Genomic DNA, 13,314 nt, shown 5'->3' on the forward strand with positions numbered 1-13,314 from the left:
AAAATTTTCAATGAACTAGTCAGTACCACAGTTCACAGAATCATTCATGCCTTTGCTTTGAGGGTGATTGAGAAATAGAACTGGAAGCTGGACAAGTGCCATGGTTTGCAGATTCTGTTTACTATCGCCTTCACCTTTATGCACCCAGTGACACCGAAGCTACCAAACATCCGCTGACGCAAATAACAGCCTTCCACTTAGACGGCTCAGGCAATTTTGGACAATGTCATTGTTTGCAGTTTATACAACAGTAGAAATTATTTCCCATCGTTGATTCGGCAGGGTGGAACACAGCAAATGTAACAGAATGCATGGATCTTACAGAAAGACACACGTTCACTAAGCCTGTGAGTGACAGCTAATAAAAAAAACACAATTCAAACATTCCAATAACATGCTCAAGAAAGTTTGAGATTATGTACAAACATTAATAACGCCAATACATGTGCAATCAGTAAAAGGGAATGAGCAGCACGTTTTACCTCAAATTCTCGGGATTTCAAGGCAGCATGTCAATTTCAAGGCATGCATGATAAATTATCGAAGTACAATTAGAATTACAACCAATAATTTCAGGAGATGGGTGTGAATAGATTCTACTTCAATATTAAACATCATAAAGTATGTCTCAAGGTTGCACTAATGTTAAGGTTGCATTAGATAAAGAGGTAAATGCAAAGAGCTTGTTTACATGAACAGGTCAAATGTTCATGACGTGCTAGTTCTGGAGTTCATGGCAACTAAAAGCATGAACTAAAAGCAAACACTACGAGGACAATGTACTTTTAGCAACATTTGTTTGGAAAAGCGGATATTGCTAATAAAAAGTACTAACAATGTAAACAGTTCATTTTGAAACTTGACAAAGAAAATCATGGCTGTTGGCCATCAGTGTGTTAAGGTCACAAGAGGAAAGTCGACAACCTTCCACCTCCCAGAATTTTAACATGCCAACAGGACTCTGCACCAATTCTTCTCCTGGACAGCTCTAAGCAAACAAGTTTCAGTATTTTCTTTTTTCAAAAAACAAATCTCATAGAATGCCCAAAAGATAAACAGAGCACAAGACACAGGAAGGAAATTTCTATTGTTTATTCGGAATAAAATGGTGATAACCGTCCTTGCTTCTGATCACAATGATTTCTCTGGGTGGGCTGATATACAAGTCCTGTAGGAGGAGGGAAAAACACAGTAGCTCATGCAATTGTAATGAAATTTGCTGCATACTATTCACTGTGTGGTTTTATGCTGAGTCCTATCTCATGCACGAGATTCCTGAAGGGTGTAGTTGAAATTCAAGGGGCCTTTTGGGCTCAGTACCCAAAGCACTATGCAAGTGTGTTGCTGAAATTATAAAGGTGGTTCTGATTTTGAGGGTATTTGCAAGTCACTCAGAGATGGCTGCGCTTCCAGGTAGCATAGCGGTCTATTCCATTGCTTACCAACATGGGGAACATCGGTTCGAATCCCCGTATTACCTCCTACTTGGTCAAGCGTCCCTACAGAGGTGTCTTGAGTTTTTGAAGAGTTGTTAGGTTCACTGGCTAGTGGCTTGTCATAAGGACATAGTAGCTACCTGAGCATCTTGAAGCATGTAGCAGGGGATCACTGGATCAAATGTGTCACTTGAATACATCTGGGCTTTTCAGATTTACTGAATTCTTTGGGTGGGTGGGGGGCTGGTTTTCCTTGACTGCCACTTCCTCTTGTCACTGGGGAGCTGGTAGTTGACTATGCTGTAAACTTGGAACATGCTCAACTTGGGGTTTATAAGGCCACTTAGGATGTGATTTGCAAGGCACAAGATGAGGTTGCATCGGTAGGTTTATCAGCATAACTGACTGGTGGTGCAACAAGTTTACCATCTGGTGGCTGGAGATGTTGTTGCATTACTAGCAGCCATCTCAACTGCTCGAAGAAAGGATCGGATTTTCCAGGGAGATTTGAGCGATTATTCAGGGAGATGCAAGCTAGTGCTATCAAACACTAGCCAGCAACTGCTACCACATATAAAACCAAAAAATACTCAAATAATCTTGATATTTCTAATCAAGACAATCATGGACAGCCGTTTTATCATTTATTTATTGTAAGGCAATAGTCACTAAAATTAGACACTAGTTCTTAATCATCAAACACCGGTCACTATTCTGACTGTCACTAGTCACTACTATAAAGCTTTTGATATCATCGACCATGAACTGCTACTTATAAAACTAGCTGCTTTCAGCTTCAAACTCTCAGCTACTGACTGGATGAAAAACTACCTATTCAACAGACAACAATGTGTCACGTTTAATGGAACTTTATCAGTAATAAGACACTACTCAAGGAAGTTGTCTTGGGCCTCTATTATACTTGGTATTTGTAAACAATAAGTCACATATTCAAAAAAATGCTCGCATTGCAATTTACGCAGATGACACTACAATATATGCTTACACAAGGAATGCCACAGACCTGAGCAGTCTACTTCAAGATGAGTTAATGCAGATTTCTGAATGGGTCATTGAAAATAAGCTGAAACTGAATATATCCAAAACAGAATGTCTTGTTATTTGCTCAAAGCATGCTCGAAGAAAGGAACACAGACTATGTATTTCTTTGCGAGGTGCTGATATTGAACAAGTTAAGGAGGCCAGATTGCTGGGGGTTACAATAGATGAAATACTCTCATGGGCTACTCACATTAATAATATTGTAACAAAATGAGCAGAAGTATGTATTTCAATACTTCTGCTCATTTTTGTTAGGGAGTGCCTACTTTCTAACTAACACAACTACTAAGCAAGTCATACAATCTGTAATATTGTTACATCTTGACTACGGCCCAGCAATCTGGTCAAATATATCTAAATAAGAACTAAATAAAATCCAGTTTGCCCAAAATAAAGCTGCGAGACTCGCTCTGCATTGCTCAATTAAAAACACTGTTGAAAGAATGCATAATGAATTGTCATGGATGAGAGTCAATGAGAGACTAGCTTGTAGCCTGATTCTGTTTATGAAAAACATTTATACACTACGTAAACATGTTTGCCTCTCTTCTCAGCTGTAGCTTACTAGTGATGGTCATGGCTATGGCACTAGATATGCCTTGAGGGGTCATTTCACCTTGATTAAACCCAGAACTGATGTCTTAAAAAAGATTGTTATGTACAGGGCAATTACCTCCTAGAATGGACTTCTGCAACATTTGGTTTCAATTACCAGCAGAGTTGGATTCAAGAAGAGGCTGAGAGAATATGTAATGCAGAGAGAAATTGTTTTAGATTAGATCTAATTTTTATGTCTGTTTACTATATTCTGTGGTTATGAGTTATGTCTGCTTTATTCTAATTATTTTTTTCTCATTTACGGTAATTGTTTTTTGTTTTTGTCTAATTGGGTATGTTGGGTATATAATTTTGTGTAGTGCTCAAAGCTGTTTGATAAGTTTAGTTTTGTATGATGTTTCTGGTTATTGCTGTTATATTGATATATGTTCTGTTTTTGCTTGTTGACTTTTTAAATTGTAACTGTTGTATTGTTTGACCCCAGAAAGAACAGTTGCTGCCGAGGCAGTGATTAATGGGGATCTGAAACATACAAACAAACAAACAAATAAATAAATAAATAAAGTATCTCGTTCCTGAAAATTAGAGGTACCACTTTACAATAAGAGTACTCTTATAAAGGATTTATAAATGGCTCATAATTAGGTTGTAAACACTTTATAAATCATTAATAAACAGTTATGAACAAGTTATAACCCAGTTTTCACACATTGATGCAGGCTAACTATTTGGCAAGATCAAGTTACAGCTTCACTTTTTATCTATCTATTCTGTTAAATTTCAAATTTTGCTATTTGCTAGCAGATCTTGCTAGTTGCTACCTACCATGTAACCAATGAGAGATGAGGCTTAACAGTGCAGATAAATGTGGGCTAACTATTTGGCAAGCAACAGGTCAAGCACTAGTTCCTCATTTGATCATGACCAGTCACTTTTCTTTTACCAGTAACAATAAACACTCGTTATTTTATTTTATTTACAAGTAGCTAACTTAAAAAGCAGTGGTCACTACTATACTATCTTTTTTTAGCAACTAGTAACTTCATAATAGCGACTAGTGTTTAAAAAAATAAATACTAATGTTTAATTTTTAGTAATTAGTGCCTAAACAGCCAATAGTCCACAAGCTAAATGCAACCCACCGTTAAAAAAATGGCTGAGGTGATTAGACACTAGTCACTAAAAATTGAGCGCTAGTGTTCATTTTGGTAACAATTTATAACTACACAGATAAAGCATTAGTAACTACTGGTTATTTTCTTGCCCGGTGCGGGATTCGATACCAGTGTACTGCACCACAAGGCGACATCACTAACCGCTCGGCTAAAGGGTCAGGCCCGTTAGGTAGGGACTAACGTGTCTTATTAGTAGTTTACATTTGTAAAGAAGTTGTGAAGCATTTGTAAAGCATTTGTAAAGCAAGACATGCACCAATGGTTACTATGTGTTAATTGGTGTTTATGAATATTTATTAATACTGCAATTCATGATTAATTTGGGTATTCACTAGTTGTTAGTTAAGTATTTTCTATGACCTCACCTAAAGTGAGGACTACAAAGCATTTGCAAATGAGACTGAAAGGCCAGTAGTACCTTGAGACTCACAAAGCTCTAAAGGATCTTATAATTCTTTAGAGTGTAAGTACATAAAGTGTAAGTACATGATTAACAAACTATTTAGATGTAGATTTGTGCGTGAATTAATCATGAATTGCAGTATTAATAAATATTTATAAAACATATATTAACACGCTAACCATTGGTGCATGTCTTGCTTTACAAATGCTTTACAAATGATGAATTCAGTGGTTACTAATACTTAACTAATGCTTAATTTGTGTAGTTATAAAGTGTTACCTTTATTTTATTTTATTTTATTTAAGATACTAGTCTCTGCCCTGGCTGTCTTTAGTTGCTAAGACACAGATACTAGGTCTAAAAATACACGTTTACTAATCTCTAAGGCAATTCTACTGCTAATGATATATTTGTCACACTAGTAATTATTAATTAATGCCATTTGCCATTCCAGTTATTACTAGTGAAAGTCCCACTGTTACTAGTTGCTTTTGAATAAAGCCTAACAGTTTTTCAAAAGCAAGTATTGAGTTTGACACTATCAACTTTTTCATTTTAACTCATTAAATCTGAAATTCTGATATCAACATCTAGTTGTGACTAGTCATGTCAATTCACTAGTGTTGTAAAAATATACATGTTGATGTCTTTATTTGGAATAACCCAGCCACTGAGGATGCACAAGCCAGTGCATCCTTAGCGCCGGTCCCAAGCCCGGACAAATGGGGAGGGTTGCGTCAGGAAGGGCATCCGGCGTAAAATCTTTGCCAAATCAAATATGCGGATCATAAATAAGACTTACATACCGGATCGGTCGAGGCCCGGGTTACCAACGACCGCCACCGGTACTGTTAACCAGCAGGGTGTCGGTGGAAACTATGCTACTGTTGGACGAAGGAGAAGGAGAGGGGGAAAGCATGTCCAGAGGCAGCTAGAGAGGAGGAAGGATAGACATGTGGAGGTGAGAGTTGGAACTTTGAATGTTGGCACTATGACTGGTAAAGGGAGAGAGCTGGCTGACATGATGGAAAGAAGAAAGGTAGGCATACTGTGTGTGCAAGAGACCAGGTGGAAGGGGAGTAAGGCCAGGAGTATCGGAGGTGGGTTCAAACTCTTTTACCATGGTGTGAATGGGAGGAGAAATGGGGTAGGGGTAATTCTGAAGGAAGAGTATGTCAAGAGCGTGCTGGAGGTGAAGAGAGTGTCAGACAGAGTGATGAGTATGAAGCTGGAAATTGAAGGTTTATTGCTGAATGTTATCAGCGCATATGCCCCACAAGTTGGGTGTGAGATGGATGAAAAATAAGAATTCTGGAGTGAGTTGGATGACATGGTGGAGAGGGTACCCAAGGAGGAGAGAGTGGTGATTGGAGCAGACTTCAATGGACATGTTGGTGAAGGGAACAGAGGTGATGAGGAGGTGATGGGAAGGTATGGAGTCAAGAAGAGAAATGTGGAAGGACAGATGGTGGTCGATTTTGCAAAAAGGATGGAAATGGCTGTGGTGAATACATATTTCAAGAAGAGGGAGGAACACAGGGTGACGTACAAGAGTGGAGGAAAGTGCACACAGGTGGACTATATCTTATGTAGAAGGCGCCATCTGAAAGGGATTGGAGACTGCAAGGTGGTGACAGGGGAGAACGTAGCTAGGCAGCATAGGATGGTGGTCTGTAGGATGACTTTGGAGACCAAGAAGAGGAAGCAAGTGAAGACACAGCCAAAGATCAAATGGTGGAAGTTGAAGAAGGAAGACTGTTGTGTGGAGTTCAGGCAGGAGTTAAGACAGGCACTGGGTGGTAGTGAAGAGTTGCCAGATGGCTGGACAACCACTGCAGAAATAGTGAGGGAGACAGCTAGGAAGGTACTTGGTGTGTCATCAGGACAGAGGAAGGAAGACAATGAGACTTGGTGGCGGAATGAGGAAGTACAGCAAATTATACAGAGGAAAAGGTTGGCAAAGAAGAAGTGGGATAGTAAGAGAGATGAAGAAAGTAGACAGGAGTACAAGGAGATGCAGCGTAAAGCAAAGAGAGTGGTGGCAAAGGCAAAGGAAAAGGCGTATGGTGAGTTGTATGACAGGTTAGACACTAAGGAAGGAGAAAAGGACTTGTACCGATTGGCTAGACAGAGAGACCAAGCTGCAAAGGATGTGCAGCAAGTTGGGGTGATCAAGGATAGAGATGGAAATGTGCTGACAAGCGAGGAGCGTGTGCTAAGAAGGTGGAAGGATTACTTTGAGGGGCTGATGAATGAAGAAAATGAGAGAGAGAGAAGGTTGGATGATGTAGGGATAGTGAATCAGGAAGTTCAGTGGATTAACAAGGAGGAAGTGAGGGTAGCTATGAAGAGAATGAAGAGTGGAAAGGCAGTTGGTCCTGATGACATACCTGTGGAGGCATGGAGATGTTTAGGAGAGATGGCAGTGGAGTTTTTAACTAGATTGTTTAACACAATCCTGGAAAGTGAGAGGATGCCTGAGTAGTGGAGAAGAAGCATACTGGTACCGATTTTCAACAACAAGGGCGATGTGCAGAACTGTAACAACTACAGAGGTATAAAGTTGATCAGCCACAGCATGAAGATATGGGAAAGAGTAATAGAAGGTAGGTTAAGAGGAGAGGTGATGATCAGCGAGCAGCAGTATGGTTTCATGCCACGAAAGAGCACCACAGATGCGATGTTTGTTTTGAGAATGTTGATTGAGAAGTATAGAGAAGGCCAGAAAGAGTTGCATTGTGTCTTTGTAGATTTAGAGAAAGCTTATGACAGGGTGCCGAGAGAGGAGGTGTGGTATTGTATGAGGAAGTCAGGAGTTGCAGAGAAGTATGTAGGAGTGGTGCAGGATACGTATGAGGGAAGTGTGAAAGTGGTGAGGTGTGCAGTTGGAATGACAGATGGGTTAAAGGTGGAGGTGGGATTACATCAAGGATCGGCCCTGAGCCCTTTCGTGTTTGCAATGGTGATGGACAGGTTGACGGACAAGATCAGGCAGGAGTCTCCATGGACGATGATGTTCGCGGATGACATTGTGATCTGTAGCGAGAGTAGGGTGCAGGTTGAGGAGAGCCAGGAGAGGTGGAGGTATGCACTGGAGAGAAGAGGAATGAAATTCAGTAGGAGCAAGATGGAATACCTATGCGTGAATGAGAGAGATGACAGTGGAATGGTCAGGATGCAAGGAGTGGAGGTGACAAAGGCATTTGAGTTTAAATACTTGGGGTCAACCGTCCAAAGTAACGGGGAGTGCAGTAGAGAGGTGAAAAAGAGAGTGCAGGCAGGGTGGAGTGGGTGGAGAAGTGTGTCAGGAGTGATTTGCTACAGAAGGGTACCAGCAAGAGTTAAAGGGAAAGTTTACAAGATGGTTGTGAGACCAGCTATGTTATATGGTTTGGAGACAGTGGCACTAACGAAAAGACAGGAGGCGGAGCTGGAGGTGGCAGAGTTGAAGATGCTAAGATTTTCACTGGGAGTAACGAAGAAGGACAGGATTAGGAATAATTATATTAGAGGGACCGCTCAGGTTGGACAGTTTGGAGACAAAGCAAGAGAGGCAAGATTGAGATGGCTTGGACATGTGTGGAGGAGAGATGCTGAGTATATTGGGAGAAGGATGCTGAATATGGAGCTGCCAGGGAAGAGAAGAAGAGGAAGGCCAAAGAGGAGGTTTATGGATGTGGTGAGGGAAGACATGCAGGTGGCTGGTGTGACAGAGGAAGATGCAGAAGACAGGAAGAAATGGAAACGGATGATCCGCTGTGGCGACCCCTAACGGGAGCAGCCGAAAGTAGTAGTAGTAGTCTTTATTTGGACTAGAAACTAGCTCTTACTAAAAAGCTCCTTGTCAATACTGAATAGCAACTAGTTAGCAATGTAATTGTGACAAGTCAACATCAGAAAAGCAACTAGCCACTTGTGAAGAGTTACTAGTGACTGATATATAATGATATAATAATATAGTAGACCTGTATTAACAACTAGCATTAATTAAATAGTGACTAGTAGTTAATGAATTGTTGATACCTGGTATTTTGATGCCTCATAAACTTAATAAAGTCCAGGGTGTCTCCCCGCCTGCTGCTCAGTGACTGCTGAAATAGGCTCCGGCATCCCTGCGATCCTGAATAAGGATAAACGGTTTGGATAATGGATGGATGGATGGATGGATGTACTGTACATTGTACATACAGTGCATCCGGAAAGTATTCACACCCCTTCACTTTCCCCACATTTTGTTATGTTACAGCCTTATTCCAAAATGGATTAAATTCCTTTTTTTCTCATCAATCTACACACAATACCCCATAATGACAAAGTGAAAAAGGTTTTGTAGAAATTTTTTGCATTAAACATAAAAAACTGAAATATTGCATGTACATAAGCATGTACATAAGTATAGCTATGACACTCAAAATTGAGCTCAGGTTCATCCTGTTTCCACTGATCATCCTTGAGATGTTTCTACATCTTGATTGGAGTCCACCTGTAGTAAATTCAATGGATTGGACATGATTTGGAAAGGCACACACCTGCCTATATAAGGTCCCACTGTTGACAGTGCATGTCAGAGCAGAAACCAAGCCATGAAGTCAAAGGAATTGTCTGTGGACCTCCGAGACAGGATTGTATAGAGGCACAGATCTGGGGAAGGGTACAAAAAAATTTCTACAGCTTTGAAGGTCCCGAAGAGCACAGTGGTCTCCATCATTCATAAATGGAAGAAGTTTGGATCCACCAGGACTCTTCCTAGAGCTGGCCGCCCAGCCAAACCGAGCAATCGGGGGAGAAGGGCGTTGGTTAGGGAGGTGACCAAGAACCCGATGGTCACTCTGACAGAGCTCCAGCGTTCTTCTGTGGAGACGGGAGAACCTTCCAGAAGGACAACCATCTCTGCAGCACTCCACCAATCAGGCCTTTATGGTAGAGTGGCCAGACGGAAGCCTCTGCTCAGTAAAAGGCACATGACAGCCCGCTTGGAGTTTGCCAGAAAGCACCTAAAAGACTCTCAGACCATGAGAAACAAGATTCTCTGGTCTGATGAAACCAAGATTGAACTCTTTGGCCTGAATGCCAAACGTCACATCTGGAGGAAACCAGGCACCTCTCATCACCTTGCTAATACCATCCCTACAGTGAGGCATGGTGGTGGCAGCATCATGCTGTGGGGATGTTTTTCAGCAGCAGGAACTGGGAGACTAGCCAGGATCGAGGGAAAGATGAATGGAGCAAAGTACAGAGAGAGATCCTTGATGAAAACCTGCTCCAGAACGCTCAGGACCTCAGACTGGGGTGAAGGTTTACCTTTCAACACGACAACGACCCTAAGCACACAGCCAAGACAACAAATGAGTGGCTTCGGGACAAGTCTGTGAATGTCCTTGAGTGGCCCAGGCAGAGCCCAGACTTGAACCCCATTGAACATCTCTGGAAAGACCTGAAAATAGCTGTGCAGCAACGCTCCCCATCTGACCTTACAGAGCTTGAGAGGATCTGCATAGAAGAATGGGAGAAATACCCCGAATATAGGTGTGCCAAGCTTGTAGCTTCATACCCAAGAAGACTTGAGGCTGTAATCGCTGCCAAGGGTGCCTCAACCAAGTACTGAGTAAAGGGTGTGAATACTTATGTACATGCAATATTTCAGTTTTTTATGTTTAATAAATTTGCAAAAATTTTTACAAAACCTTTTTTGCTTTGTCATTATGGGATATTGTATGTAGATTGATCAGAAAAAAGGGAATTTAATCCATTTTGGAATAAGGCTGTAACATAACAAAATGTGGGGAAAGTGAAGGGGTGTGAATACTTTCCGGATGCACTGTATACTGGTACACTCTGTCATGTCCATCTACCTCAAGCATGTAGTATGTAAGTAACCTGCTAACATCTATTTCAGCATCTCTGGTATATTCTCTGCACCATTGCACTTTATCACTTGTATATAGTCAATCCTTGTGTATATATCTGAAGATTGTTGTGTTGTAGTGTAGTTATTCTATTTTAAGTACATTGGGTCCGGGGTGGTGTAGCGGTCTAAGCATCGGCTTTGTGTTGATGCAGTTGCCCACAGGGGACTGGGGTTCGCGCCCCGGTCTCGTCAGATCCGACTATGGTTGGACTCGATGAAGCGGCAATAATTGGCAACGCTGTCTTCGGGAGGGGGGCGGAGTCGAAGTCGGCTTGCGTTCGTCACATGAATGCGTCTCTGTGTGTGTCGGAATAGCAGTGATTCGGCCTGGATTCGCCTTGTCACGAAAGTGGGGAGGCGTCTCCTTCGAGACTGCCGGCCGGAGAGTTGCAGTTGGCGAACGCATACAATACGAGGGCGGGTGTTTGAATTAAAATAGGGATCGATTGGCCACTAAATTGGGAGAAAAAGGGAAAAATCAGAAATAAATGTATATATAAAAAAAGCACACAGAGCCACGAAACCAGCGTCAAATTCCATGTGTGTGCAAACCTACATGACCAATAAACATGATTCTGATAATAAAAAATGTTGCTTCAAGACTACAGTCTTTTTTTAATGATTGTAAACAAACAATAAAAACATTTCTTCATGTGACTGCAGTTCTCAGCTGTCTGTCCGTCATGTGATTTGGTTTTTTTTTCAGGCTCGACACATACGGAAGATTATCATGTCACATTATAAGAGACTTAATCAAATACAATCACCATAGTGACACAGTGAAGTGTAATACGTATCTGCATTTGTCTTTCCATAAACGGCATGCATTCATCATGCCATAACAAAAAATAAACAAATTTTGCGTTCTTTCATTTCAAGACTTTTACATTATCCCAGCAAACATGCCTCTTTGGGGTCCATATGGGGCCACTGCAGGCAGGAACAGAGGGCCCACTGTGGGCAGCCCACTGTGGGCCCCGTTACCGGCATGAAATGCGGGGCATGTGTGGGCCCCACACTAAAGGCCACTGGTGGGGCCCCAGTGGGCAGCCCACACTCTGGACTGAGTGTGGGCTGAGTGTGGGCTGCCCACACTAAGCAGAGTGGGCCTTCAGTGGGACCCATTGTGGGCCCGCAGCATGCCCATAGTATGCCCACACTTTTGGCTGGGAGCAGTGGTCCCACACAGGCCCATAGTGCCCTATGTGTGCCTGGCATTCTAGTGACATTTATTGACAGCCAGCTCAAACAAAAAAAATTAAATTATACGAAGAAAGAATTTATTGAAAACATAGAACCACATTTGAACACAATAAGAACATTAAATCTAAAAAAACCCCAAACATTAAATCTATTTATTTTTTGCTCCTTCCTCCATCTCTATCCCTGGCATTTCTGAGCCACATTTTGATGGCAGCTTCCACCTCGGATGCTGTGGCCCGGCTTCTTTTTGTCACAGCATCTGAAGAAAACAACAATTGAAATGTAAGTGCACAGTATGAGTTAGCCACAGGTGGAGCATTTAATCTAGCCTGGGATTAGAAGTTAAAATCAAGTTAGAAGTTAGATTAAGATTAAATTAGATTAATTTAGCTAGGCTAATCTGTTTTTGTATGCCTTTTTCCCCTAGTGTAATCAGAAACAAAAATTATCACAAAATACTCTCATTTGGCCTTTACAATTAAATTCAAACTTTTGATTTTGTTCCCCTTCTGAGGTCTTATTGCATATGAACATTACATACTACCTGTGACTGCTCTGCACACCAGCATAGCCCCAAAAGCCAACTTCTGGCCAGAGCCCCGCCAGCGCAGTTGTTGGGCCAGTGGGGTGGTTAGCAGGCGGACAAGGATCCGTCTTGTGTTGGAGGATGCATTCGCACCCCCGACTGTTGCCAGATACTTGGCCTAAATAGAGGTAATAATATATTAGTGTATTGACAAGACAGCAACAAACAGTAATGGAAAATGTAATGAACTTGTGATCATAGAATATGGTATGTTAGGAAACCAAATGTACCATTTCACTGTAACAGGCCTCCTCCTTCAGCATAGTTTCCACCTTGTTGAGGTCCTGCAGGTTGCCCATTGATAGATGTATTGCAGACTATATGAGACTATAATAAGCTGCTGTGTGTGTGTGTGTTCGCTAAATTTCTGATGGTTTAAAATTATTAAAATTGTAAAGTTATGAGTAATAGTTAAGATGTAATTAAGTTGGTTAAAAAAAACAGCATGAGCTGCACTATGGGAAAATTTAAGGGAAAAAAAATTAACAAAAAAAAATAGTGTTCTTTCTCTTAACTATAATATGAAACAGCTGCGCCAAACCAAAAAGTTGAGACGTTGCTTGTCTTGTTGGATGGGCAGTTTTAGTTAAGTATGGGATGGACCGGTCATACCTTGGACAACTTGTTTACATTTTACTGTCATTTTTGCAGAGGTCTGACTATATGCAGCATTTGATACTCCATAGGAGTTTAGAAATGTATTAATATTAATAATAATAATAACAGAAGGAACATTTATGAAGAGGATGAAGAGTGGAAAGGCAGTTGGTCCTGATGACATACCTGTGGAGGCATGGAGATGATTAGGAGAGATGGCAGTGGAGTTTTTAACTAGATTGTTTAACATAATCCTGGAAAGTGAGAGGATGCCTGAGGAGTGGAGAAGAAGCATACTGGTACCGATTTTCAAGAACAAGGGCGATGTGCAGAACTGTTGCAACTACAGAGGTATAAAGTTGATCAGCCACAGCATGAAGATTTGG

This window comes from Lampris incognitus, chromosome 14 (genome assembly GCF_029633865.1).
Source record: "Lampris incognitus isolate fLamInc1 chromosome 14, fLamInc1.hap2, whole genome shotgun sequence".
NCBI lineage: Eukaryota > Metazoa > Chordata > Actinopteri > Lampriformes > Lampridae > Lampris > Lampris incognitus.